This window comes from Terrapene carolina, unplaced genomic scaffold (assembly GCF_002925995.2).
Source record: "Terrapene carolina triunguis isolate 2854851 unplaced genomic scaffold, T_m_triunguis-2.0 Scaffold511, whole genome shotgun sequence".
Taxonomy (NCBI): Eukaryota; Metazoa; Chordata; order Testudines; family Emydidae; genus Terrapene; species Terrapene triunguis.
In genome coordinates this window covers 806,478-812,211 of record NW_020664862.1, presented here as the reverse complement: position 1 = coordinate 812,211, position 5,734 = coordinate 806,478, and the positions used below count along the sequence as shown (strand labels likewise).

General features: G+C 50.1%; 1 pseudogene; it reads left to right on the top strand.

The window, feature by feature from the left end:
• Positions 1–952: 952 nt before the first annotated feature.
• Positions 953–3,014, top strand: LOC112119508 (annotated as a pseudogene).
• Positions 3,015–5,734: the final 2,720 nt, after the last annotated feature.

The window sequence follows — 5,734 nt, the reverse complement described above, 5'->3', positions numbered from 1 at the left end:
GCTCACTTTAAATTAAGGATAGCCAAACAGGTTTCACCCAATACAACCATAACATCAACATCCCAGTAGTTAACCCAATATAGCTATAAGCAAACATCCCAAGAACTCGGTTTAACCTACACATTCCTTATGGAACCTCAGCTCCATATCTGTCCCAATACCGTTTTAGGGTACTACTTATTTTAGGAATACAGGCCAGAGACAGTCAGAGAGAGAGAGAGAGAGAGAGCAATAGACTACTTTCATGTGGAAAATGAAGATCCATTTCCATGAATACTCCTGCATTTGATTTTGAAATCCACTTCCTGCAAACCCTCATTGTAGCTGAATAACAGGTGCTGGGGTTACTCTGTACAAGAGTGTGAGAGCTCAGGGAATGAATATTTCATATATCGATCCCAATGGCGGTTACCACTCCGGATACAGGCTACAGACTGACAGACCAGAACATGAGGGAAACCAGTCAGCTATTAACCCAGGGACAGAGGAGCTACAATACTCCACATACTGTTTGCAATGGGTTTGTGCTATTAACCCTTTGTTCAGTGAACAGTTGTACGATTCCTTCATCTGGTAACTGACCAGTAGCTGTTACAAACACTACATTCAGGGTCAAGAACACAATCCCTGTGCAATACCTGTGCAAGACTTTCCAAAAAGTCATGAAAGAACAGAACCCTGGTCTATGTTTCAGCAGAGTAGAGCTGAGGTGCAGGAATCAGGAGTGTAATATTGGTTGTATGTAATTTACACCCATCACCACTTACACGAGCATGGCTGAAGTAACTTGCAAACTCAACTGGATATTAGTGCAAACCTAGTATTTTCACTATTCACCCATATGTGACACTAACCCCACACCTGCCCAAATGAAGTAACTGTCTGTGTTAGCTTGTAATTTGCCAAATATCTACAGACCGTTGCATGGGGAAAGGATGCAGGTCCTGTGAGGATGAAGACAAGGGTGTGGGATGATAGAACTCTCTGGATTCAGTCAACATAGGTCAGGCAAAGCACTTCAGCTTCTCTTGGAGGGATTTTTGGGGATTAGAGCATATCACCATCTGAATTTAGTAAGGGAAAGTTAACAGAGCCTAGTTCTCATTGAATTTAAAAATGTAAATCTGGAGTGATGCCGTTCAAGTCAATGTTATTGAATTAAGAACTTGTGCCAAAGAATGTATCTCATGTACTGCAAAGAGGCAGTGGCTTAATTTGGACTCTCAGGAATGAAGAAAATTAAAAAGTGTATAGAATGAGGCAATGAAACACGTTTATAAATAATTTCAGTGCAGGACAGATAAATACATTGACAGTTTAACCCATGCACTTGCCATGTGTTTACACACATCTCATGATTCAATGGACCACACTCAGAAGTGGACGGCCAGAAAGAGTATCTGTGGGAAAGCCACATAGTAAAATCACACAGGGCTCAAGTAGGCTTTGGAACTCCCAGCCACAAGACATCAATGGGGCCAAGAGTTTAGCAGGATTCAAAGAGGGACTGGATGTTTATATAGATAACCAGAAAATCCAATTAGAGTAGTGAGGATGGTTTCAAAAACTCTTCGATGGGCTCTAAACCTTTCTGATTTGCGCCACATAATTTGTCTAATTAGTGGGTGCGGGTTATTTCAAAGCTCCCTATTGCAGGGCGTCTTCCACTTCCTATGAAGGATCTAGAACTGGCCACTGGATAGTAGGCTAGATGGACTATGGGTCTGATCCACTGTGGCAATGCCTATCTTCCTTTTTGTTGTGTAATTCAAAGACTATGTTTTTGCTGGTTTCAGAGTAGCAGCCATGTTAGTCTGTATCCGCAAAAAGAACAGGAGTAGTTGTGGCACCTAAGAGACTAACACATTTATTTGAGCATAAGCTTTCGTGGGCTAGACTCTAAGGTGCCACAAGTACTCCTGTTCTTGTTATGTTTTTGCTGATCTTCCTTGAACTCCTGGAAGTCTCTAGATTTTCATTGAGAGCAGAAAGATGTCTCGTTAAATATCATCTAGTCTCCTGTCCTTTTTTCTTTTAGGAAGGAAAGTTCAGAACTCCTCGGACCTGCCCAGTACATTATGTCAGCTGTCAATGACACCAAATTCAACTCTGCAGTGTTTCTACTCACTGGGATACCAGGTCAGGAAGATGTCCGTCTCTGGATTTCTATCCCTTTCTGCTTCATGTATCTTATTTCGATAGTAGGAAATTCAGTCATTCTGTTCATTATAAAAACAGATCCAAGCCTCCATGAGCCCATGTACATTTTCCTTTCCATGTTGGCTATCACAGACCTTGCCTTATCGATATCCACCATGCCGACTACACTGGGTATATTCTTGTTTAACTCTAGAGAGATCAGCCTCAATGCCTGTTTTGCCCAGCTGTTCTTCATCCACATGCTTGAATGCATTGAATCCTCTGTGCTCTTGTTGATGGCCTTTGACCGCTTTATTGCAATCCGTGACCCACTGAGATATGCTTCCATCTTAACCCTGCCGAGAATAGGCAAGATGGGACTGGTGTGTGTTCTAAGAGGGGTGGCTGTAATACTCCCACTCCCTTTTCTCCTTCAACGGTTCCAATATTGTCTATCCAATGTCCTCTCCCATTGCTACTGCATAAACCAGGATGTCATGAAGCTGGCTTGTTCGGACATCAGAATAAACAGCATCTATGGCTTGTCTGTTGCACTCTTGACGGTGGGGCTGGACTCGCTACTCATCTTTCTTTCTTATGTGATGATCCTCAAAACAGTGCTGAGCATCACGTCCCACGCGGAGTGCCTCAGGGCCCTGAACACCTGCGTCTCCCACCTTTGTGCAGTCCTGCTCTTCTACATGCCAATGATCGGCCTGTCTGTGGTACACAGATTTGGGGAGGGCTCTCCTCCTTTGCTTCAGATTCTCCTGGGCTACATCTACCTGCTCGTCCCGCCCCTGATGAATCCAATTGTGTACAGTGTGAAAAGCAAACACCTTCGTGCGAGGATAATCAGGGTGTTTGTCAAGTGAAGGGTCAGTTCATCATCCAGCTCCAGCTATGGTGACACGGGAGACAAATAACATGGGCCACGTATTCCATCATGGACCCTTAAATCCGAGATGAACTACTGATCTCCACTATGTAGAGACAGGTTCAGATGGAGTCTAAGACCTGGAGTAATTGGAGAGCGGCTGGTGAGGGAGGACACTGCACTGGGAGAAGGAGACCAAGGCAGGCAGCAGTATTTAAAAAGTGACTTTGCTCATGGTGAGCCAGGGGACCGGTGGTATGCTGGCCCATAAAGAGCTGCGTCGGTGGCTGCTCTGACCCCAGAATTCCTCTCAATACAGTCAATAAAGAGAAAGGATGTGAATGTTGTTTCCCATTACACCTGGCCTGTCACTGTCCTGTCTGTGGATAAACATTCACAGGCCATGAAAAATGGTGCAGAGCTGTTCTGCTGTCACTATCCTGGCCCTTCCTGGGTGCTCTAGGTGCTGTGTTATCTATGAGAACTGCACCAGCTGGGGACAGGGGCTATTCCAGGGGCACGGGCACCCACCCTCCCCCTATGCCCTCAGTCAGGTGTTTGTGACTGTGTCTTCTCAGACACATGATTAACACAGGAGCCACAGGAGAAGCCATTCAGGCAAAACCCTTACCCGAGGCTCTCCACACAGAACACCTCTGAGCCCACTCCCCACCGAGGCAGAGCAGAGCGGCGTGTGTGAGTGAGGGCCTGACACACAGGAGTCCTGGCAAGAGACTCAAGTCCAGGTTCCCTCCTCCTGCCCCTATTTGTGCTGCCCCAGCATTGAAAAAGAGTGGAAATGGTCCTCATCTCCCCAACATTGGCACAGTTAGCTCCTATCCCAGAGCAGTCCATTCACTGTAGGGTGACCACCTTTACAAAATCAAAAGAGGGACAGAGGCAGGAGCCCCACCCCGTCTCTGGCCCACCCCTCTTCTTCCCCCATGAGGCCCCACCCTCTGCTCCTCCTCTTCCCCCAATGCTCCACCCACTCTCCAGGCCAGAAGCTATAGCTGGGCCATGGTAAAATTTGTCTGGGTAGCTAGAGCCTCTGTGAGGAGCACCAGATCCTCCACCTGCCCTGTACAGAGGGCTGGATGGCCCAAGAGAAGCCCCCAGCCTGTGTGCCTACCTCCCAGGATGCACACCAGGGAAGATGGAGAATCTGGGTCTCCCCACACCAGCCTTGGTTCCAGGGATAGCTCTTACTACAGTCCAGCTGGTGGCCTGGCCAGGGGGGCGGATCCTCATGGGAAGTGGAGGAGTAGGGGGAAGGGCCTAGTGGGAAGAGATGGGGCAGATGGTGGAGCCGCTGCAGAAAAGGAGTGGGGGTTGCAGCAAGCCTGAACCAATGCTTACCCCAAAAAGGAGTTTGGTGGGGGGCTCCTGAGGAAAGGAGGAGGGTGGGGCTGGAGGGTAGGAGATCTTATGTTTTAGAGAAGACTGAATTAATGGGACCCCACAAAGGGGGCTCTTGTCTGCAGGGCTACCTCAGGCCACTAGGGGGCACTCTGGGGGTGGCCCCCATTCCCAAGGACTTAGCAAGAGTGAGCTGTGTACCTGAAAGCTGTTACCAGTGGGCGGAGTTTAGCCCAGCCCCTCGGCTGCTCTAAACCCCACTGATGCAGGGAGGAGAACAGGTCAGGGAATCAGACCGTAAGATTGGGGCTATGTCAGAGTTCCACAGAGCAAAGGCTTCTTACAACAGCCTGCTGTGACAGCTGGCTTCTGGGAAGCCCTGTGACTCCAGCACCTTGGTGTCTGGGGCAGACGTGGGGGTACTCAGGAATGACAGTGAGGGGTAGGTAGTAAAATTCTGAGGGTAGTGTTGGAGTTTCACCAGACCGGTGTTTGCAGCCAAGGAGGCTGAATGGGTCTAACTGCCAAACAATGGAGCAGCAGCCATGGGGGCCTCATCTTAGATGGTGTGGCTGGGAGAAAGCAGTCTGAGGGCAAAGGTCAGCTTCACACCTTGGCCCTGTAACACAGACACGGCTGAGCACTATGGTAACTGGGCCCAGGCTCACACAGGTTTCAGCAAAGGCTGCTTCCACAAGAAAGGGGCAAACAGATGGGAAGATGCTCCCAGAGATACAGGGAAACTAGGCTGGGTCTGAAGCAGGGGCGTAATCATGAGTGGGCCTGGGTGGGCCATGGCCCACCCATTTAGCATCCAGGCCCACCCAAATCGTGGCAAAGCCCCCCAATCCACTGGCTGGGACTCCCAACTGCAGCTCGGTGTCCAGCTGTGTCCCACTCCTGCCAGCCCCACGCAATGATGCCCTGGTCACCCAGCCCAAATGGGGTGTGCCTCGTGGGTGTGGTCTGGGCCAATAGCAGATTAGCCACTGGGTCTGGGCCAACGGGGCCGCCCCAATCTGCTCCACCTGCCCAGCGCTCCTGCGGAGAAGCAGGGTCCAAGCACAGGGGCTTGCCCTACTCCCCCCGCCCGGCGCTCCTGCCCGGAGTAGGTCGCGGTGTGGGAAGAGCACCCCGGGGGGAGTGGGAGAAGCCTCCTCACCTGGACCCACTCGCAGGCAGGATTGTTGGACAGGGGAAGTGGGTCACTCCCGTGCACCCCAACCCTGCTCCCGTGCAGGAGTGCTGGGCAGGAGAAGTGGGGCAATCCCCCCTGTTTGGACCCCACTAACCTTCAGGAGCACTGGGAGCAGCAAGCCCCCATACACCAAACCCACTGTCTGGTAGGAGGGGGGCTGC